The sequence below is a fragment of the Ambystoma mexicanum genome, chromosome 1q (assembly GCF_040938575.1).
Source record: "Ambystoma mexicanum isolate Mex_15411 chromosome 1q, UKY_AmexF1_1, whole genome shotgun sequence".
In the NCBI taxonomy this organism is placed as follows: Eukaryota; Metazoa; Chordata; class Amphibia; order Caudata; family Ambystomatidae; genus Ambystoma; species Ambystoma mexicanum.
The window spans coordinates 873,214,085-873,238,625 of NC_090922.1; positions in this window are offsets into that span (position 1 = coordinate 873,214,085).

Sequence of the window (24,541 nt, forward strand, 5' to 3'; positions counted from 1 at the left end):
CAGTAAACGCGCATTCAACTTTTGTTGTTTGTTATTTTTGGGGAACATCAATAGAACAATGTTCTGGAATGCTGCTACTTGACAATCATCCATTAGGATGGCAGAGTGGAGATTCGATCTGTTTCTCTGCCCGATACTTGTCTTCTCAAGCGTGTCATTTGCAAGTACTTTGCAACAGCTCCGCCATATGCCTAGACTATGATCATTTGCACATGGCTGTTGCATTACGTATATCGTGGACTTTATGGAGTCTAAGTACCAGTTTCCACTAACTTGCCTGAATAAAGAATATTCAGGACCAAAGAAATGGAAATGGGCCAACAATGCCGACAGTTGCGCATCTTGTATAAGGCTGCAGGTTTTGTAATAGTCGCCAGAGGGAGTGTTCCCATACGGAACCGGAGCAACAAGGACCAAGCGGGAGGTGGAGTTATTTAGCCCAGATATTCCTCATATGCCAGCTCCAGTTTGCTCGAGAAGTAGGGCAGCCCCGATGCTAAGTGATCGCATTCGGCATTGCAACGCATTTTTAAATATTACATATGCGATCTATTGACTAGTGGAAAAGTCCCAGTTGTCATATCTTGGGGGCAGTGCCATGGGTGCAGCAGACCTAGGGAACCTAGAATAGTTTTCACATGCTGGAACCAAGCTGGTGATAGGCCACCATTTTGTGATAAGAGGTCCTATATTTCACAAGATCTGGGGACACCCGTGTATGTGTCCAATGGAGTACGGGTTTTAGGGTATTACCATCTGTAATACGATTCAAGTTAGTCTCCATGTGTAATGGAGCATTTGGCATACTCTTTGGGAGGTGCAGCAAACTCTTTAAAAATGTATTCTCAATAACAGCTAGTTCGGGTGTATTTGAATATCCCCACAATTACACCCTATATGTTATGGTCAATATCACCTGCATTTTATACATATCTAATGTTGCGGTCAGGGCTCCATTGCCAGGCAGATGAGCAAACTTGAATATTGCACTGCTGGTTTGCTCAAATGTAGAAATGGACTTCAGTATTTACCCACTCCAGATACAGTTTCCTGTTAATATAATGCCTAAGTAGTCATAAGAAGTGTAAGGGTGCAGAAGTATGAATCTGACACAATGGTGTTAGTTGCAAATACTTTTATTTCTATAAAAGAAAAGGGAAAAGCTATCTCACCCTATATCTATGAGGGGTTGCCCTACCTCAACAAAAATATATTGGATTTGGTCAGGATGTCCAGTAGCGTAAAATGTCCACCGTCCTTTGCCCAAACCAATTTCCGTCCTTTACAGTCTAGACTAACGAAAGAAAAACTGGGGGTCGTCTTGATCCAGGAGGAGGCTCCTCTACTTTCAGATACAGATTCAAAATGTTCAGTTCTTAATGAAAAAGACACAATGAGTTGTTCTTTAACTTAAAAGTTCTTGATCTTAAATGCTCTTTCCAAAAGTATACAAATCACAGTTCCCAAGTATCACAGAGTCTCCTCACAGGGGAACTCTACCCCTATTCTTCTCCAGTTCACAAACATAGCAAAGCAAGTACAGCTAATTCCAACAAACTCCAAGTAGTTCAGAATGGAACAGTCCGTGTAACAGCGGGTTTAGCCTGGCGGGATCATGTCTCAGCTGCCCAACGTACCTTACATTGGCTGCACGTTCTAAATTCAGACTATTGACGATAGTGTTCCAATGTAGACTTGGCATAATGCCCAAATACCTGCAAGACCACATCCTAGATAAGGTCAACAGTAGGGCATTAAGATCAATCAACCAGAGTCTGTTAGTACAGTGATTGAAACTGAAGAAGGTCGAGAATGGGGCTTTCTACATTGCTGCACCTAAACTCTGGAACTCACTTCCACACACCCTTAGACAGCATTCCTCCATCACGACGTTCAAGAAGGCACTTAAGATCTGGCTCTTTTATTGACCTCAGGCCTTTTTACCCAGCACTTATCTGCCCTTTCTCCTCACTTGCTGATGACCCTGACCATTTATGTTAATTGTGCTTGTTTGTCTTGTATGCACCCTCAAGCCTCACGGCGCGTGGCAGCGCGATACAAATTGATTAAAGTAAAGTAAAATAGTATCAAGTCTGGTTCTCTATCCTGTCAGATTTGACTGCAAATGTTCTTATCACAAAACACAGGACTCAAGTATCCAGGGGTAGACTCTTCCCCTATTCTTCCTTCAATTCATGAATATAGCATCAAAAGTGGTTCACTATCCTGCCAGACTCGACTAAAGATCTTAGATTTTCCAGAACATGTCTCTTCTTTTGGCATTGGGTCTTCGACCCCTTGTTTTATCTTATTGCACCTCTCTTTCCTTCCTATGCGTCTCCCAGACCCCACTCGGCTGTCTCAGGATCTCCTCGACTTGTTCTGTCACTTGTTATTTTGTGTGGGTCCCAGACCTTGGGATCTCCCCGACTTGCAGGGGACCCAGCTCCTTGACTGTGTGCTTCTTCAGACTTGTGTGGAACCTTGACCCGTGTGGATTGCTTTTGCAAGGCTCGTCCTCCTTCATATGGGTCCCAGACCCTGGTGTGCTGTTTTGATGGGGCTTCTCCGACTTCATATGGGTCCCAGACCCTGGTGTGTTGTTATTTTCGGGCCCTCTACCCCTGGTTCTCTTAATGTCAAATAGAAGTACTGTTCCAGATAGGATATTTCATAAAGTTTGTTCCAGTTTTTACATTTCTTTACGTCTCTTTAATCTATTTGGGCCCCTCCATGCCCCACCAGCCAGCCTGACCTTTTCCCTACCTTTGGGAAATGTTTTTGCGGTCTCCGGTCTATCCTCGGAGTAGAGCAAGGCTTCTGTGTTGCTTCCACGTTCAGCATCCTTCCCTCGCTGGGTCGACAGTGGCAGGCTCTCTATCGCGGTTTAGGCCGAAATGACCGAAAAAAAAAGGTCGAAACGACCAAATGTTCTAAAAATGCTACCACCAAAGGATCGAATACCAAAAGTTCGATCCTCTGGTGGTAGCATTAAAAAAAAACGGGGGCTGCTGGGGTGTCCCTCGCATTGCCCCGCTCACTATACTTCAGAGTATAGTGAGCGGGGCATGCGGGGGACAACCCTGCAGCCGTTTGTGAAAAAAAAAAAAAACAAGAAAAGAAAAGGAGCCTACAGCGCCAGTTCCCAATGACAGAAGTGAAAGGGAACTGGCGCTGCAGGAACCAGCGTGAAAGTAAAGGTAAGTGGGGTTTCTTTATGTTGGTGGTGTGGGTGGGGGATGCTGGGGGTGTGGGTGGCTTGGGGTGTTATGGGAGGTGTGTGTGCGCGTGTGTGAGAGAATGTGTGTTTTAACAAATTATCGGGGCTGAAATGTCCGAAAACAAAGTGTTCGAACTTTTGGTCATTCGAGCACTTTGTTTTCGGATATTTCACCCTCGATAATTTTTCATTCGGTCAAATCACTTGGATTCCTCTATCGCATCTTCGGCTGTGCACCTTCTCCTTGCTTTGCCGGTCGGGTTTCTTCTTTCCCCGTCACCGGGCATGTCGTTGCTCCATGGACCTTCTGTAGACATTCAGCACTCCTCTGTAGCATCTCATTTTCTTATCCTCGGGTCTCTCGCCACAGACCCACCGGCTGGTTCCTCGCTCCACCAGGGTTGGCTTGACAAGGTACAGAGTCCCTCCTTGATTTCTATCACTGGGGCTGCCTCTGGTAGACTCTAGTAAACGGTAACAAATATGTTGGTTCCGCGGTGGACTTTGACCTCCATGCATGATCTTCTTTGTCTCAATGTCTGTATGCACTCCACCTGCCTCACTCTTCTATTATTCCATCATCAGCAAAAAGTCAAATAGGTATAGAATCAGCTCCCACTCTTCAATTATTCCATCATCAGCAAAAAGTCAAATAGGTATAGAATCAGCACCCAATTTGGGGGATCTGATTTGAAAAGAAGTAGGGGTTTAATCACGCCATTAACAAAAATACCAAAAAGGGTTGGGTCCAGTACACAGCCTTGCCTAATTCCTGTCTGTACTGGGAATGTGTCAGTTGTCTTGTCAGCTAGGCTCCAGTGCATCACTGCCTTATTATGTGTATAAAGGCTTGTATTGCCTTTAGGAGTGAGATGGTTGTTCCATCCTCCACAAGTAGACTCAAATGCTGTCCTCAAATCGACCAATACAGTTTACAGGCAGACTTTCCTTAGCATGATATACTTTTCAGTGATAAGGAAGAGCCAGAAACTTTGGTCCATGGTACTGATGCCCTTTTGAAATCCAGCCTGCAGGTGTTTTATTATATTGTTTTCCTCTCCGCAGCTTAAAAGATGTCTGAGTAGTACTTTTGAGACGATCTTTCCTTAAGCATCCAGAAAGTGAGATTATCTGAATCTTCTCGCCCCTCCTTTTTTATAAATGGGTACAAGTTCGGAATTTAACAATGAATCTGGCACTCATTGCCATCACAATGTTTAAAAGGTGCAAGAGGATTAGTGCCCAAATATCAGGCTCAGATTTGAATAAATTGACAGGGATTTTGTCTGGGCCTGGGGCTTCCACTCCTTTTTGCCAGATTATTGCAGAGCAAATTTCAAACAATTTAAAACTCAGTGTTGAGCATAGGTCCCGATCAGTCATTATACTTTGGTTATGTATGTCCATTATCGGGAAACCCCCAAAAGTGATACATCTAGGTGTTGGAGTATTATTCGATTCTGAACTGTTCATTATCTGTTTCCAAAAGGTGGCACTATCTTGTCACTAGCTGCCTCCATAAATCCATCGCACCTAGCAGGCTTTTATAGGCAACCCTTAGGGGGCATAGTTTGGGTATATTTACCTCTTCGATGTTCCTAATACGTCCAAGGAGGCAATTCTAAGCTGTTCTACATTCCTTGTCGAACCAATCATTAGATTTCAGTGCTCATTTTCTTATCTCACTTCTGGGTTTTGTGACATTGGGTTTGATTAATTTGATCAATATCTCATACTCTTCCAGAAATTCATTGTCAGACAGATTGGTGTTGCACAGTTTTTCTATGCAGGTGGTGAAACAATTATATAACTTCAGAATGCTGTGGCTATTCTCCAAATTAGCCCAATTCACTCTGCATCGTGCCTGTCCTGTGATATCGATGACCATATTTCTATTTGCCCTGTTCTCGATTCCCATATACCAGCCTTCACCTTTCAACTTAACGACAAGAGGCCTATTGTCACTCTTGCTATGTTCTATGACCGCAAAATTCTCTCCTAATGGCCAGTCTTGTGTGCAGATAAGAAGGATATTAATCTGTGACGTTATGCTGCTGCTATTAAATTTCACTTTGGCCGGTTGACCATTACAAGTTCTCAGTTCTAAACTAAATAGTATACAGGCCACTTGCATGGCATGCATATTTTTACAATTGGGGGTTGAGGATGCTAGTTCAGGGCTGATTCCTCTTCATCCATTAATCTATTGAATGCGCCCATGGCTCAAACTGCAGGTCAAAATCACCAACATTTACATGGTAGCTCATATTCCAATTTTCAATAATATGTGTTATTTATTTATTTTATCTATTTGCATTTTTAAAGCGCTCACACAGCCCATGGGCATCAAGGCACTGTTACAGGAACTTCTTATTTTAGTTGCGTAGTTGTTTGTCCTAGTTGCGTATTTATAACGCGCTTTAATACCCAGGGTTCGAACCTATGTTGCATTTGTGTCGTCTTGTTTCCAAGGCGAGCACGTTGCCGCTGAGCTACCCTCCCGGGACATGATTGCTTTTAAGATTGTACAAATACCATGTGATTAGTCAAGTCTGTTGTAAATATTCAGTAGGAGGTCATGTCCACTGCCAACCTTTATATTTAATTGTTGTAGATCCACTGATCCTTTATCTTGCACGTGTGTCACCCAGTCTTGTTCAGTATTTATGCAGGTCAGCAGGCCTCCACTAGAGTGCCCTTTCTAGCCTGTCTCGGCGGTATGTGGAATGCTACATAACCCGGCAGATCAACTTGTGATGTGGCCCAAGCCTCTTGGAGGCGTATCATATGGTCTTTGTGCATAAAATTGTGCCATGACTCACCGCTTAGAATTTTTGCGAGACTGGCCACCTTCCAAGATATTACTCTGAGTGAGTCTTTATTGTAAGGCGGACCATAGTCCCTATACATGGAAAAAGGGGTTGCGTCTACATGTATTACTCTTTCTGTGGTGAGCTGCGTAGGAATGCCACTTCAGTTTGCACTTCCTCGAAGGCACAAGCGGCCCCACTGGTCAAGGTGTTTGGATGCAGGTCATTGCCATACCGAGTATTCATACTACTACTGGCGGGGGGATTTGGCCTTCGGTCAACTGAGGAGTCTCTTGCGGCATAGGTTTGATACTCTAGTAGACCTTGAGCCAGTTCATTATTTATCAATTGAACTGACACAATATCACCTGCACTTAAAAGTGTCAAGATCTCCTAGCGCAATCAATAATATCCTCCCGAATAATTGAATTGCACCCTCTTACGTGCCTAATCCAATGGGTGCACTTGTGTTCGAGTGCGTCCTTACTTTCATGCATTACCTCTGCTAGTCTCGTGACGTTATGCATAAATATCTCATTCTTGCCTTGGCGGCTTAGATCACGCCCACAGGCCTTATTATCCCACCTGCTACCAAATTCTACCTTTGAGCTCCTCTGACTATAGCTTGAGGGTCTACTGTTTTCTCTGGGCAGGTTTCTAACTGTAGGAGGTGGGTTAATACTGGGGTGCCTTTTGATGGCATCACTTGCTGCCTGTTCAGCAGTACTTTTTCATTGATGGGCCCTGCCCCCTTTCACACCTTACTTTCCTAATTCATCCTGTTTATTGGGGTAGTCTGTTTGTTGGAGTTGTCATCTCCTCTATTGTCAATATCATGTGTACATATAATATCCTTTAATCCTTCCACAGTCGCTATAAATGTACTTACTAAGCCTAAAAAACTGGAGAGTATAGAACTGCATTCTAATCCGATGGACGAATCAACGGCTTTTGGAGCTAGATTCTTAGTTACGTTTTTGGTTTTTCTTGGTTTCGGCAGCCTTGTTACTCCAATGTTTCTTACAGTTTTTTTGGGGGAAGGATTATATGCCCCCTGGGCAGCCCCCTTTTTTCTTTTCCCTTCCTATCATACCTAATATTTGGTAAGGTCCCCAAAATGTCAAATCTATTTGTGGCAGGGATATCATGATAGCGTCCCCACCTCTGTTATCCTTGCTAAATGGTTCCTTGTTTTGTACTATTTCAGCGCTAGTGTTCCCATTATTCAACATCCCGCTGTGCTGTATCTGTTGTAACAGCTCCCGTCCATTCCAACGTGCAATTATACCCTCCACCCGCTGGGATATGGATGTTGACTGGGAAATTATACGTGTTCCCTCCCTCTTACCCTTCTGATAGATCTGTTTCATAGGGACTCATCATGTGGCCTGTGCTTTCTTGTTCTAGGTAACTTTGAAATGCCGCTTTGTTTGCTATAGTCAGCGTGTGATTTTTCATTCTCGGTGCGGGGCGTGGGGGTGGGGGCGGGTTTAAGGTTCATCATTATCTCGCCATCTAAAGTAATACTGATAGCACAATTCGAGGCAGGCGTATAGCGCGCAGCTCGCTGTTCGGGTAGTCCTCCTAATTATGTTTGATTTCTTTGGGGATGTCTGTGGAGAGAGCCTCGCGGTGGCTTTTCTTTTACGCATGTTAAAGTATTTAGCAACACTAAAAAGATGCAAAACCTGGGATCAGAGGCATTGCTTGGGGGAGCTGGGGGGGCTATAACCCTGGGTCTTTTGGTTGTAGCCTTGGGTAGAAGCTCAGGGGCCACTACCAAAAGGTCAGCTAGCCCCGAGTCCCGACAGTCCCAACATTAGTAGCCCCGGATCATTAGCAACAGCCCTGCTTGGGATTTAGCGCCCTGTTAGTACTAATAGTAAGACGTGGACCCAAAATAGACACTCCCGGCACAAGGCCTTTGAAATCTATCTGCCCATACGATTTAAACATTTAATTTGACATGTTTTAGGAACAGTAAACAATCTAAAATAAAATGTATGATCATATGTAACCATATGGCATACATATTAAAAACTCGTACAGCCGGCTAATTGCACCTAATTTGTATTTGTATTTGTAATTATTATGTTTATATAGCGCTTTACACCAGAGCGCTTTACATTATAACAAGAACATATAGAATATGATAACAATAGAAGCACATTAAAAACATGAAACTAACCAATAAATCAGTATGTAGGACAATTTACCTAGGTCAACAAACGAGAAAAGGAATGGGGAGGGTAAAGGGGAGAGATGAGGTAGACAGGATGGGGGAATACAATGAGGTACAAGGGGAGGGGAGAAAGCATAAGAGGAAACAGAACAGGTCGGGAGAGGTAACTAGGGATAGAAAAGAGGGAAGTGAAGGGAGGGAATGGGGGTGTCAGGGCAGGGAATGGAGGAGAAGAGATTTCAAGGAGGCACGGAAGGAGGAGTAGGTGGGGTGGAGCGGATAGAAAGAGATACAGAGTTCCAGTGTAAGGGGGCAAGGAGCTGAAAGGTGCGGAAACGAGAAGGGGCACATGGGGACGGGGGAACAGTGAGTAGGAAGAGATCAGCAGATCGGAGGGAGCGGGAGGGAGTGTAAAATCAAAGGAGAGAGGAAAGATAGAGGGGAGCAAGATCGTGAAGAGATTTAAAAACAAGACAGAGGAAGCAAAATTTAAGTTGGGAGTGAAAGGGAAGCCAGCCAAGGTGAGAAAGTGAGAGGAAATGGCACCAAACATGTTAAAACAGCAGCTTCAGGAAAAAGAAAAACAAAACACAGGAACAGGTGAGGGGCATGCTGGACTGCTAGAAGGGCACCCTTAGTCCGTATCCCTTCCCCACAGCACCCTTCTGACTTTGAATGAAGCTTGCGTTAAAAACACATTAAAAGAAAATAACAACACATATTATAATCTTCCTTAGACGTTAGCCCTCCTGACGATGTCGAATTACATGTCAGAATACAGGCGGCCTTCGAATCAGCTGCACAGTTGAGTGGCATGCTTAGTCCGACTCCTTTCCCCCATCAACTGGCAGAAATGGTGTACACAAGTAAGCCTTTTTGGAGTTGTGCGTCCTCCCAAGCAGGCTCACCTTCACTTGTGCCCTTGTATTTCCTTACAATCAGCAGGTGGCTTGTGGTACATTTTGGCAAGTTCCCTTGGTGCATGGACTCAATAATCTTCCAAAAAGGCAGGGAAGGCAAAACACTGATCACGCGCTGAGGGCCACGCTGCGAGCCATGTCAAAGTACATGCAGCGCTCACTGAATCCAAGCAGGTGCAGGAAAAAATATGTGCAACTAAGTATTCTCTTTGTACGCCTATCTGATCAGCCTTAATGAAAGCTGGACGACGACTGCCTAGCTGTGTAAAGTTACACATGGGTAAAAGAGGTGACGTACTTCTCTAGATGAAGTGCCTTACTTCTTATTTCCTGCATACGTTTTCAGCCCAGGAATGGTTATCACGTATGTTAGCTTCAGGTTACGTATGCCCTTGCAGGTCCAAACTACCAGGACAGCAGCACCCTTTGCAGCTTCGGCACAGAGCATTTCATGGCTCACAGCTTTCAGCATCGGAAGGGGCGGTATTTCCTTGTTTGCTCCTGGCATGGCTGCCCAGGGCTGGAACAGAGGTGCCCTTTGCAGCAGGTTTCTTATGTTGACCTGTGCAGAGACAATCATCTTGGGGCCTGTGTGAAAAACCAACTACTGGGGTGCCCGGCCACTCAATTCTTGGGTACCTTGTCTTGGAACTTGTGAGGGCTTTCACCTTGTACCAGTTCCTGATTTTGGAATAGGCCAGGGTTTTGCTCTGCACTGGTTCACCTGTTAGGAGTGGTTCAGGACCACCACCCTGCACCTACTCCTCTATCAGCCTCAACAGACTCGGCAGAGTGGGACAGTTCCTCCGTTCCAGGCAAAAGTCAACCTGACCTGGGTCTCCAGCTGACCACAACTCCTCCAGCTCTGGCAGGCCCTTCGGGTCTGAAGCTTCCCTTGTCTGCCATCTCAGCTATCTCATTTACGCCCGTAGGCAACCCAGAAATCACTGAATCCTGTGCTAACTTCATTGTCATTTCAGTGGCCACTGAGTCCTCTGTTGCAAGAGTATGAGCCTCATGCCTGGACTGAGAGCTACCAGTAATAACTGGTCTCTTGCACTCTCTAGCAGTTTCATGTGTTAATATCCCTGCAAAGATATCACCATACAAAATTATTGCCATATTTTTGCAGCAATATTAAGCCATGGAACCTGCAGGCGACACCCTCTGCAACCCCCATAATGTTTATAATGGAGCGGGGGCCACCCCCACAACCTCCGGTCCCAATAACCCCATAACTTATCCCCACTAATAATATTGTCTATGGCCTTACCCCACAACCATATATAGGGTGATATTATTGGTGGGGATAATATTACCTGATACTTCTCTAGCAGAGGAATCCTCCTGTTTAAGGAATAGGCTAGGTCATTCACTCTGATCTTGTTCCCTTTGTTAGAGTGTTTCAGGACCTCTGCCCTGCACCTGCTCAGTGATTGGGCATATGCAGCCATCAAGCACTTCCACCTGTGCTGCTCCAGTGACTGCCATGACTGTCTCTGGGTCAGGGAGGCTATTACCCAACAAACACCCTACTAGAATGTAGTTTGCGACTGCAACATGATGCAGGGAGGTTGCACTCCTCCAACTAAGCCCCGAAATTTCCAAGGGAAAGTACTCCAGTCTATCAAACACTTTAACCTGAGGGTTTGGTCTTTGGGTGTACTCCACGGCCTTCATCAGTCACCTGACAGCTGTGACACTTGCATCAACACTGCCACTCAATGTGCAAGACTTTTCCCCATTATGCCTCCGCAGCGTTTGATTTAGTAGACCATAATAAACTGTGTGCCACACTAGCGAAAGACTTTAACTTCTCCACCGAAGCTACTCCCTGGATCAAATCCTTTCTTGCTGACCGCACCTCCAGGGTCGCCATAGGTAAAGAAGCCACCAACCCAATCATAGTACCCATTGGTGTCCCCCAAGGGTCCTGTCTCTCACCAACATTATATAATGCATACACTAAACTCCTCTTCTCAGCGCTAGACGACATGGGTGTCATCTACACCAACTTTGCAGATTACACCCAGATCCTCATCCCTTTATCGGGAGATTACACTCAAGACACCGACACTATCAACAAAATATATGCCATAATCCAAAATTGGATGGCACTAAACAGCCTCTGCCTCAATGATGAGAAGACTGAGGTTCTCATTGTGGGCTCCCAATCCAAAATAGAAGCCTTACATCCTGATTACTCATCCATCAACATTGATGGCACAAACATATCAGTACTCAAACAAGTCAAAACACTAGGTGTCTACCTAGATGCCAACCTCACCTTGACCAAGCACATTAACGCCCTCTCCTCCTCTACCTCCTACACCGCAAAACTTATTGCTCTCAGTCGCCAATTCTTGACACCCACCAACTGTATCACGCTGGCAAGAGCTTTAATCTTATCCAGGCTCGACTACTGCAACGTACTCTCATATCTCAAATATTAGAAGAAACCATCACTGGCTCCCCATCAAAACCAGGGTCACATTCAAAGCCCTGTGCGTCACATACAAATGCATCCATTCATGTGTCCCCATCTACCTCAACCACGCCATCACCAAAAAAGTATCAAAGAGGCCCCTCAGATCTAACAGTCAACTACTCCTAGCTATCCCCCGCTACAAGACAACCAAGGCAGGAGGCAGTAGTTTCCAATATCTCGCACCCACATATTGGAACACTCTTCCCCTCCCCATCAAAAATGAGCAAACGTTCTCAGGCTTCAAGAAATCTCTGAAAACGTGGCTATTTAACCAAGACTAAAATCCCCTTCCATGCTCCAGGAAATATCACTGTACTTAAGCCCTGCATTTAAAGTTGTCATGTATGATTATTTTGTATTCTCATGTACTGCGCCCGATGGGCAATTTCCAAGTAATGTTTTTAACCAAGCTGTCTGTAACATCGCCGTGGTACCTAAGGGTTTGGGCGAGTAACAAATGCAATAAAATAAATAAATAAATAAATAAATAAATGGAGAAATGATCCAAAAATATAGAGTCTTGGCGGGAACTGGAGCCCCCCCTCAAAGGACCTGGTATCGTTCCCACTCAGAGGGAGGGCACTCTCAGCTAAATCCTGGTCTAGTGGGGCTTCATCTGTTAAAATACCCCCACTGACTGTGGCCTGCTCCTCGAGGGGACCATCAGTCACAACAACCTGTTTGAGTGTTCCCATGCAGGCAAGATACCTATCTCTGTGTGTCAAATCCACCACTGGAAACAACCCCTGGTTGTGGAGGCTGTGGGAGCCTCAGTGCTAGAGGTTTCTGATGGGAATTGACCTAGCACCGGTCTTGGATTTCTCTTTAGGTTTTTGGGGACCTTTCTTGGATGGAGGGTCAGAACCCCTGTCCTTTCCCTCCTTGTGTTTATCATAATTGGTTGCCTCTGTTTTGGGTGCACACACCTTAGCCTTTGTGGACCTAAGTGTTCACATACCTGCTTGGAGTCTTTCCAGGCTCCACAGGCTTGGTATCACTCACTTCCCCTAAACACTGGTGTAATTCGATCTTACACTTTTCAAGGGTAATCTCACATGCTTCCAATTTAGAAATGCCAGAGTTGTGTCCTTTTTGTTACCTGCAGCCCATCCATACAGTGACTGTAAGGGCTGATGTGATAACACCTCAAAATATTTGCTCTTCGCCTCAGGTGGTTGGACTAAGTCCTTGTGGATGTGGCGCCCAGGCTGTTCTATGGTGCCGCCACCTGAGATACTTCCTTCCCCACGTTTGGTGAGTTTCCCACACAAATAAAATCCCCCATCACCTAACAATGTTCTGAGATTTCTCAGCAGTTTAGTCTTACTTACCTCACCACCCTGCAGGAGACCCAAGCTCTCACAGAGTAGATGCAGACAGTCTGTTTCTAGGTTGTTCACCATGCCCATCATCAGGCACATAAATATGATTTGGCAGTGAAAGTAAATGTTAAATCTTAATGTTAAAGATCATTTATACTGAGCTCTATCACCACCGGAGTAGTCCCCTGGTACTCTGGCCGATCTGAAAGCAAAGAGTGTGGGTTGGGTTAGTGAGGCATAGCGGGTAGAGCTAGAGCAAGAGTAGAGATGTTCTGTTGACAGCCTCAGTTTGGTTTGCACCATTTGCTGAGCTTGGGTGTGATTTAAGGCTTGGTAGACTCCCATGTGCTGTTGTGTGGAACTATGTGTGGTTTGTTTTGTTGTTGCAGTGTGGTGAAGTGCATGTGTATTGCTGCACGGAGAGGAGGTTGCGTTTGTGTAGTGTTTAAGATGGTGCATGCAGAGCTTGAAGTTTTAGGGTTGGGTTAGTGGGGCTTTTCCTTACCTCGTTGCTTCAGAATACTTTTCTTAGCGTCTCTGTCTTGCTGTGTGCTGGACATTTTGTAGTGGTTCATTTGCTCATGTCTGTGAAGGGTGGTGGCTTTCCTTTGTTACTGTCTAGCAGCCTGTGGTCACGAGGTGGTGAAGCCCCCCCCTAACCTTAGGAGGAGATAGGTATGTTGAAGGGTTGCTCTAAGGTTTCCCTAGGGTGTGTCTACCCTTGCTTCCCCGAGCTCCTTGGGCCGGATGCCCACCCTCTTTGGATCAGACCCTCTAAGGCCACCAGAGTGCCATTTTAGTGTGATGCTCCCAATCTGTAGCTATATTGCCTGTCCTTGAAGTGATGTCAAATGAGAGGGTTTTATTAGAATAGGTCTTTCTGGGGTCTTTCCTGGGCTCCCTCGTTGGCTTCTTTCTTCTATGTATGGTTGCTGCGGTGCATTTGATGCCTTTGTCTTTCCTAGTCATTTCTGTCTCATTCTGAGGTGAATGTACAAGTTTAAAGTAGTTTTCTGAATTTTAGGTGATCCTTCGTATGGCCCCTCACGTTTTTTTCCTGTGTGTTGTATTGTTTCTAGGAGAATGTCGTTGCTTGATCTGAGTGGTCTTGATGGTAGGTAAATGGTTATTTTCTATTGTAGGAGTTCTGCTCCTTGGCCATAGATTGCTCTGTGTGTAAAGCACATTTTTTTAACGTGAGTCTTTGTTTGATAGGTTGCTAATGTATTGAATAGAATTGATGTTTTCTTTCTATTGCACTCGTACACAAGTGTTTCAGGGTGCAACAAGGCAAGGGAGGGGAATAGAGGAGAACAAAACAACCATCTTACTAGGCACAGTGACATTGTGAATGCGCAAGTGCATGGGAGAGGTAGAGGAGAAAAGTGCATGGCAGGGGTGAGAAATGGAAAGTACTAAGCAATGGCCCGGAGGCAGTGCAGGAGGGTGTTAGGGTGAGAGGGTATCTGGGCCCGGAAGACAGAGGATGGCCAGGAGCAGTGCCGAGAGAGAACAGATCAGCAGGGGAGAGGGGGGGCGAAGCTAGAAGCAAAGAGGAAGACCTTGAGGTGCTTCCGGAACCAGAGATGGTTCTCCTCAATTTTCAGGGTGTCAGGGAGGCTGTTCCAGTGAGGCCCCAGCCAAAGACAGAGATCTACCCCAATTAACATTTTTAGCGATGTTGTGATGTGGTCCCTTCGTGGTAGTTTGAGTTGAAGTCTGGCCACTGCATTTTAGATGTGTTGCAGTTTCTTTAGCAGGCGTTCCGACATTTTGAGATATAGGCTGTTGGCATAGTCTATTCAGGACATGATGAGGGAGATGATGTAAGTGTTTTATGGGTGACGGAGAGGAATCGTAGGATCATTTTTACCATGTGCAGGGGAAGAAGCATTTCTTGATCATTGCTTTTACTTGTAGTTCTAGTGTTAGTTTGTTGTCCATTAGGACTAAGAGATTTTTGGCTGTTATCGATGGCGTCTGTGCTTTTCCGAGTACTGTGGGCCATGGGAGGTAGTGGTTGTTTTCCTTGGTTTTGGGTATAATAATTATTTCTTTTTTTCCTGGGTTGAGATTGAGGCTGTTTGTGTTCATCCATTCATAGAGTTCTTGTAGACGGTCTTCCAACGTTGTGTTTTCTTCTTATGGGTCTTTGATTTTGTAGATGATTTGCATGTGATCTGCACAGTTGTAGCACGTAAAGCTGTGTCTTTTTAGGAGCTTTATTAATTGGGTCAGGTAGATATTGAAGAGCTCATGGGATAGAGATGATCATTATGGAGTGTATTTAAAAGGTTTATTCCAGATGGTTTCTGTTTTATCACTTAGGAATGATTTAATCCAGAAAGTGCTAAATCAGTGATTCCTATTTCTTCTAGTCTTTTGATGAGGATGTCGTGGCTGACTGTGTCAAATGCAGCCGAGAGGTCCAGTAGTATCAGGGCTGAGTTTGTGTTGGAGTCTGCGTTTGTCTTCAGATCATCCTAGATTGAGAAGAGTACCGTTTCCTTCCTTCTCTTAGGCCAAAAGCCGACATCGGGTGGGTTTAGCAGCTGGTTTCTTTCTATGTGCTCCTGTGTTAGTCCGTAGATGTAGGTTTCAAGTAGTTTTGCTGGGTAAGGAATGTTTGAGATAGGTCTGTAGTTAGAGAGATCTTCTGTGTTGCCTGTCGTGTCCTTGAGGTGTGGTTTGATATGCACTGATTTGAATGATCGTGGTAGCATTCATCAGTGTGCTCTCGCAAAGGATTGATTTGTAGATATTTGGAGGGCAGAGGTCCATGGGGGAGCCTTCTTTGTTGCTATTTCTTTCCAGCTTGACAAATGTATCTACTAGTATTTGTGGAAAGCATTGGAGTTTGCACTGATGTTCAACGGTTGGCTGAGTGGGTTGAGTGTTTCGGTTGACTTGTCTGCTTTGTATGATTCGATCGATGCTGCTGATTTTTCTTTGTAAGTGGTCTGCCAGGTTGTTGCATAGTTTCAGTGATGGTACCGGCATGTTGTTGCAGCTAGTTGGGTTCTTCATTTCATTTATAATGTTGAACAGTTCTTTTTGGGTGTTGCTGGCTTTGGTGTTTCGCTAATCATAGTGTTTCTTTTTGGTCTTTTGAATTTCCTTTCTCTATGATCGGATTTGCCGTTGATATTGTGATTTATTTGCCTGGTTTTGTTATTTCCTCCATTCTAGTTCCAGTATCTTGTTTCTTTTCATGGCGCCGAGAAGGGGGGTAAATCATATTGCCATTGCTCTCTTTCGTGCAGTGAAAGGTTTTTCCTGGGATATGTTGTTGATTTTTTCAGGGATCCATTTATGAAGTAGGTCTGTTTTTTCATCGAGGTCGGCTTCATCCAGGTTGGTTGTTGATGGTTTTGTGAGTTCAAGTTGTTCTGTTTAGTTGCTATCTTGGATGGCCTTGCAGTTTCTTTTCATGACAGTCAGAATATCTTTGGGCTGGTTGCCTGTTTTACTAGGTAGCATGATCACAAATGGGATGATGAGGTGGTCGCTCCAGAGTATCTGTTTTGGTGGCGCAGTGGTGATAAGGGTTTTGTTAGCGAAGACTGCATTGAGCGTGTGTCTCGCTTCATGTTTTGCTCCTTTAACCAACTGATATAGTTTAATCGTCTTGAGTTGTTCAACTAACGATTTTTACGAATTTGCGTTTTCTTCTTCAAACCAGATGTTGAAGTCGCTGAGGATTATCAGGTGTTCATGTTTGATGGCTAGGTTGATGATGGCTTCTATAAAAGTGTCAACAAATGTTGTGCCGTATGTCGGTGGTCTGTAAACCAGAGCAAATTTGAGGTTTGTTTTGGGGTTCATTGTCAAGTGAAGGATTAGGGATTCACAGTTTTTGATGTTTAGTGGTTCCTCCGTTTTTACTTTCAGATGCTCTTTGTATGCTTTTGCAAGTCCTCCTCCTCTTTTTCCTTACCTGTTTACCTGTGAGCACTTGAAGTTCTCAGGAAAGGAGCTGTGTAGTTTGATTTTCTAGTTGTCGTCTACCCATTTCTGTGTGACGAAAATGATGTCGATACCATATTTGTACAATAGGTGTGGCATGTTTTGACATCAGTCTTGCATTGAGTAGGTCTGCTAGATTAATTATTGGGTTGCTGACTTCTTTCGGTTCCTCTACTACATTCTGTTGTCGATGATGGAGGTGTCCTTGTGTCTTTGTAATTTATGGAGTGAGGACATCGATTTCGTTCTTCCTTTTTGCTGTCTTTTGTTCTTTTTCTGGTTTTTGGTGCATCTTGCGACATTTATAGTGTTGAATTGTTTCGAGGGATTGTCAGTTGCGAGGTACGGTGTAAGGTATAGAGAGTTTTCTCTTCTCCTGACATTTGTCTGTTGTCGCCCATGTTTGTGGGGGTGTATTCTGCATTTGCGGTTATGTCCAATGGATGAGAGACGTAGTGTGGTTGTATTTGATTTATTCTGTGTCTTGTTTTTTTTTTTAGTTTTTAGGCTTTGTCCTGTTCTGCATCGTGGCATGTTGTTGTCCTTAGTTGTAAGTTGGTCTATATGTTTGGGTTTAGGTCGAAGGGGCAGTAGCCTACTTCCAGCTCCTTGTAGGGTTGGGATTGCAGTGGTTCTTGGCTTCTTTGCATTGTGATTATTAGTATTACAGTGTACTCTGGGCAGTTTTGTGGCTTCATATGTGGGTGGTAATTGGTAGGGGTAGGGGCTGCCAGCTGAGGAGTTGACTGGGGAGTCCTTACCCTACATTTAGTTTGTCTTGGGTTGGAGTGAAGGGAGTCCCAGGCTTGTAAGGATCTAGGGTAATGGAAGGGGTGTCTTGGTATTTCTCTGGAGGGGTGGCAGTGGAGTAACCCACATTGTGAGAAAGAGTTATAGTGTTCCACTTTCCTGGGTGGTGGACCCAAAGTGGAGAGGAGTTTGAGTTTCTAGGGGTAGTAGTGAGCACTGCTCACTTGCCGGTCAGTTGGTTTGGAGGTAAAAGAGAGAACCTGAGCTTCAAATTAGCTTGCGATTGAGATCCACCTGCAATCAGTAATCTTCTCTGATTAGCTGATAGTGGGTCTGATGTCAGAGTATAACAGTGAGGGAGACCCACCGAACTTAACATTTGCCTGGGTAGTTGGAGAAGTCCTCGGTTTCAAAATATAAATATATCAATCAATGAAAAACACACCTAGATTTGAGTGTCCCGGATGGTGGGAGAAAGGCCTAGGTTTCAAAACATAGAAATCAATGAAAAAAACAAAGTTAGATTTGAATATCCTGGATAGTGGGAGAACGGCCTAGGTTTCAAATATAGCAATCAATGAATAACATACATATATGTGAGTGTCATGGATAGAATGAGAAAGGCCTAGGTTTAAAAACATAGGAATCAATGAAAAACCCAACATGATTTGAGTGTCCTGGATAGTGGGAGAAAGGCCCAGCTTTCAAAAATAGCAATCCATGAAGAACACACCTAGATGTGGAGGTCCTAGATAGTAGGAGAAGGGCCTGGGTTTCAAAACATAGCAATCAATGAAAAACACACCTAGAAATGAGTTTCCTCGACAGTGAGAGAATGGTCTAGGTTTCAAAACATGGCTATCAATGAAAAAAACACACCTAGATGTGAGTGTCCTGGATAGTGGGAGAAATGCCTAGGTTTCAAATATAGCAATCAATGAAGGAGCACACTTCTGGATTTATCTTTCTAATGGATGTCTGGTGTGCAAATATGGGTGGAACAGGGCAATGAGCTATGTGTAGTGGAGAGGTGTTCTTTGTGGTGGGAATTAGTTGAGGGTTGTAGACCAATGTGAGGGGTGGGGTAGTATTAATGATGAACAGACACGGCTGCCCCTACTGTTTGTTCCTTGCCTACCTTGTCAGTTGCTGCTGGTTGACTTGCCTGCTTCCCCTTCCCCTACTGATACCGGCAGGCAAAATCTGGCGCTGCTTCTGCAAGAGCGGCATTTGCCTCAGAGTCCTTAGCCAGGACCCTTTCATTTTTATGATTTTAGTATGATATATAACTTTTTGTAAATGTTTTTCCTTTTATATCCTTTCCCTGTGATGCTTCCTCTGGGCTGTTTCCTTTGTGTTTATTTTCCTGTATTTATTATATTTATGTTGTTTGTACGTTTTTGATTTGTGTAGTGCTCTGAGGCAATGGGTTTGTAGCGCTTTATGTTATGTTATGTTATGTTAACGGTACTTATATAGCCCACCGTCACCAACGGAATTGGTCCCCAGGCGCTTTATAAGAAATAAATCAAATCAAATCAAGGGGCTGCCCTGCCTGATGCTCTTGAAATAGGGCAGCTAGGCCAAAATACGTAGCTCCGGGCGGGATTGGGCCGGGAGCAGAGAAGGGATGGAAACAGGCGGGGAGGCATAGAGCAGCAAAGTAGGGACCTAGAAATGGTTGGAAGCCCAAGTTAATTAACCCTTACAAATGCGAGTGGGGAAAGGGCCTGGGGCTGAACGCTTACCTTATCCACTTGCCAGAGCAAAAGAGTCTTGGATGAAGGTGTTGGGAAGAGGGGAGACTTGGATGGAAAATTACAGGCAGCAAGGCCCAATTACATAGCTCAGAGCTTAGAGGGGGTGGGAGCAGGGAAGGGCTGGAAACAGGCCGGGGAGGAACAGAGCAGCAAAGCAGGGACCTGGAAAGGGTTGGAATCCCAAGTTAATTAACTCTTTCAAAAATGAGAAGGGAAAGGACCTGGGGCTGCACGCTTACCATATCCACTTGCCAGAGCTAAAGAGGCTTGGATGGACGCGTGAGGGAGAGGAGACCTTGTACACGCTTACTTATATTGACTGACTAGACTGTAGGCACTGTCTGTTCCATATCCCAACAACAGCCCACCAATGGGACAGATTGTCTTCTGCCCTGCATGAGTAAAAGTATATCTAGAGGCTAAAATTCCCACACAGCCCTCACATTTCTACAAACCACGAGCCAACACAATCATAAAGGTAAAACAGGAACGGTCAAGAGATATAGCTCATTTACCTTTTGTGGAAATGTATGCCTATGGAAGGCTTTACTCCGAAGCGGGGTGTGAATGTGGTTCAGTAGCAACCCAACCAGCGAAGTATAACAGCCCAAAATAAAGGAATGTCCAATGAAGGTTCTATAAAAGTATATACACTTTAATTAAACACACCATGTACAATGACAACAAACTAGAACAACACTACATGAAACCCACCCCTAAGGAAAAAATACAGAATAAGCAAAGATAGTAGATGCAGCACTCCGGGTAATGAATCATGGGTGAAAGGCAAGCAAAATCCACAATGTTCTTGTAAAAGGATATGCACTTGTGAGCAAAAAGGGTTAACACTGACCTAACCAGTCTCTAGGGCACCAAAATGGACCAAGGGGCTGTTAGCAGTCACAAGTACCTTCCTTTAAGTTCTTAGTGGCTTCATCAGTGCCAAACCAAATTATTTGGCACTGTGTGAAGATCAGGAGAGAGAAAAAGGTAGCAACAGTGTAATCGGCTGGTTCAAATGTGTGTACAAGTTCATGTAACATGCTCCAAGCCGTTCAATGGCCAAAAACACTAGGATCCCGTCTGTCATGGCTCTCAGGGTGCTGTCAATCTCAATCCAGGGGCTCAGGGACAAGATGAGTCCTTTTCTCATACTCCCAAACACAGGGGAGGTTGGCACACAACTACAGAGGTCCTCCAACACAGTGAGGTCCTGGGTACAACTGTGACTGGCAGAGAGGTGTTTTTGGTCGAGCAGCTGGTCACTTGGTTGCTGTAAGTTCCACTCCAGGGACCCAGGGACGAGATGGATCCTTGTTCTCTGACTTCTAAACATAAGGGAGGTTGGCACACAACTTCGGGTGTCCTCCAACATGGTGAGGACCTGGGCACTGCTGTAGCTGGAAGTGTGGCAGGTCCTGTTCCAGCAGCAGATCATCCCCATTATGGCTTAACGGGATGTGGCAGACACAAGGAAGTGATTCTAGATAGGTAGGTAGTAAACTACAGCCTGTAGAAAACAATCTCATGCTCTCTCCTTGATCATCTTTTAAGATGTATGCTCAAGTGTTTACCCTTATCATCGTTTTAATTTTAGACTTGGCGACGTTTTCTCACTGTCATGGTAATCTAAAATGATACCACATCGTGTTAACCCATAATGTCCTGATGAAAGCTCAGAGGGAACAATACAAATACAAACTGGAAGAGTTTTCAGTTGACCTCTGAGCTGGAAACACAAAAGTGTTGACTAATGGAGTGCACTTAGAATTAATATAGTGCACTAAATCACACTAGTTACTAACCACACTATTTTTGTGCTATACATTTCTTAGACTCTGGGAGAACTATATCAAGCATATTAGTTCTGCTACAATGTGATGATTATGTGTTGTTTTAATATTTGTTTTTTTATTGTTGATGATGAATACATTTTATTTTATTAGTTCATGACTGTTTTCTGATCAAAATGACAGGGGGATTTGTACCTCAGTCCGGCTGTTGACCACATTGTGTTAAAGGGTGGGGTAGCCTGTACTCAACTGTGTATACTGCTTATCTGACTAGTCCCTCATGAGTCGGACCCCTAAATAACAACAAAAAGTAGGCTTTATCCATATTTGTATTAGTGGTTCAAGATGATTCCAGATGATTCCCAAGATGATTCTAGTTTTTACTTTTGTATTATTATTAATGTGGTATAGTTAAATAAATATATATTTCACATAATGCACAAAAGCATGAAAGAAGACATAGAGCATCATAGAGATCATTAAAAAAACATTAGCATAGTACATCTTAAAACATTTGTTGAACATATTAAAATGAATACAGATCCATTTCATCATTTCATTATTCAATTCTATCATAAATAAAAAAAACACCAAAAACTCATTCTTATTTGACCCCTGATTTAAAATCAGCAGAATCTAAAAGCTTAAAAACTATGCAAAAATGTATCAAATCCCAAAGGAATTCCCAATATTACTCATTAGTGGGGGACCCGCCCTTTTCATCAATGCCAGTTGATTTTAAAATCTCAAGACCTCATATGTTAGCAGGGTTTTGTTACCAGAGTTCAATCTATTCCACAATTCCTCAGTATTCAGGCAGTCCACTCGGTGAACACACCAGCCCAGAAAATGTATTTTGGGTTCTTGTAATGGTAAACATTCAACCATAAGATGTTTTATGGTTTGAATCTCGTAATTTCCCTTACAGAAATTACATAACATTGATATTGCTTTCGCTTTGGACTGCATTGCAAGAATCTCATTCTTATGTAATAAATCCAAACAGAACCTTAAAAAGTGATCACACCACAAAGAATTAGGAAATCTGCATAAGTATCTTGGGAGGGTTACCAGTGGTTTATCTACAGTGGTCAGTGACCAATACAGGGCATAACTACTAATTTGATCAATAATTCCAATCCAATCCTTAGCAAACAATGTTTTTTTAACCACAAAACAAATGGAGACTAATGCATCAATCGACAGGCCACATTCACTGAGTATTGTATCCGAGAGACACTGCAGCTTTAACAACACAGCAGATGTCTTGGCAAGCACTATCAGTCGTAGTTCATGAAACAAAGACCCTGAGCCAGAGGGATTTCGTCAAAGAAGGCTAACACTTTCCAACAATACCATCCTATTAAGGAAAGCAACCCCAACTCATACCTAAGTGATGCCATTGCAAGACCTGGTGGAAAATTAAAAACCCTTTTCCATGGGCAGCCGTCAATAGTAATCCAATCGAGCTCATAAAACTGTGGCTCGATTTTCCATCCTGTATGAAATTGAGGGAACCACCTTTGTCTTTTAAAAATGAAATCATGTTTTTATTGCGAATCTGCAGTATTTTTGTTTTATTTTTCTTATCTGGAAGGTTAATTGAACAATTTTCGATTTCAGCCTCTACAATATTTTTTCAGCATGTCACATAATTCAAAGCCAAGAAAAGCAACCTTTCCGATGGGCACTACATCTGTGTGTCCAGTTTTCCAGGAAAACCTATATGGTTCATTCCCATTTCTATTAAAACGAATAAGGTTGGACTTCTTGGGATTTAAAACAAGCTCATAAGCAGCTGCATACTCCTCCACAGCTGACAGTAGATGTCGCTGCACCAGTGGTGTAGAATACACTAGGACTACATCGTCCGCATAAGCGAGCCATGTAACATTTAGGGAGCCAATTTTGGAATGGCAAAGGCGAACTTCACAAGATGGTGTCTAATGTCTGAGAGGTATAGGTTGAACAGACAGGGAGCCAAGAGGCATGCCTGGCGTAGTCCTCTATGCGTGCTTTGGTCTATTAAGGAAACCGTGTCTATTCAACCGAATCTGCACAGTTGTATCTTCACGCAGATACTTTATTAATGCTAACAAAGTCTTCGGAATGCCCCATGTCTTAAACTTCTGCCAAAGCAGGCCTCGATTAACTGTAACAAAAGCCTGCGAGAAATCTATCAGAGCCACATACTAGGGTGATGCCTCATGCCCCCAGACTTTCTCACACAGACAGCTAAGTAATAACCCATTTATCAATGTATTCAGACCCTTGCGAAAACCTGTATAAAAAATCTGTAAAGGTCCCACTCTGGTAGCCCAGGCTTCCAGTTCTGATCGAATAATCTCTGCAAACACCTTGCTATCAGCATCAAGAAGGGAGATTGGCCTATTATTAACTGTATTCGTTCAATCTCGCTTCTTGAATATGGGAATCACATTAGAAGATTTCCAAGACGGAAAAACTCTCTTATACTTTATAGTATCCTTGAATAGCATAAACAAAGCATAGCATAAAAAAATATTAGCCCACAGGGCACCATCATTTTTTAAATACCTCATTGCTTTGACCATTAGGCGATGTGGCCTGGGTGCAGAATGTTCTCTTTATATGATGTTCTATAGTGGACATGAAAAGGCAAATTTTGAGGGTTTAAATAAATCCTGAAAGTGGGTTCTCCACAGACCTTCAGAGACTGGGTTACTTTGTAATTCAAGCTGAGAATGACTTATCTCATTTATGAATGCCCAGAAATAATGTGTTACCAGACACCAAGGTCTTCAGCATTATTTCCCCATCTTTCTGTGCCATCATAAATCGGCGGGTTCTTCATCAGGTTTTCTAGTTTTTTTAGGACCCTTTTCTATGTAGGACGCACAGCAGATAGGTCCCTAGGGTTCGCAATACTCCAAAGGCTGTTCAACAATTACATCTAAGGGGCAAGGCTTCACAAAGAGCCTGAATGCGGTGGTTATGATATGATATTTTATTTATATTGCGCTCGTACACAAGTGTTTCAGAGCGTGACCAGGCAAAGGGAGGGGAGCAGAGGAGAACAAAAACAACGATCTTACTAGGCCCAGTGACATTGAGAATGTACAAGTGCATGGGATAGGGGAAAGGGGGAAAGTGCATGGAAGGGCGGAGAAGTGGAAAGTGAGGAACAGAGGAGAGACAGAATAAATAATAATAAGTAAAATAAATAAATAAATGAAGGCGAAAAACAGTGGTAGTGCAGCTAGCAAGTGGCAAGTGCTAGGTTAAGCAGGGTATATCTGATAAGTGCAGAATAAAATGGGTGTGGGACTGTATGGGTACAGATACAGACCC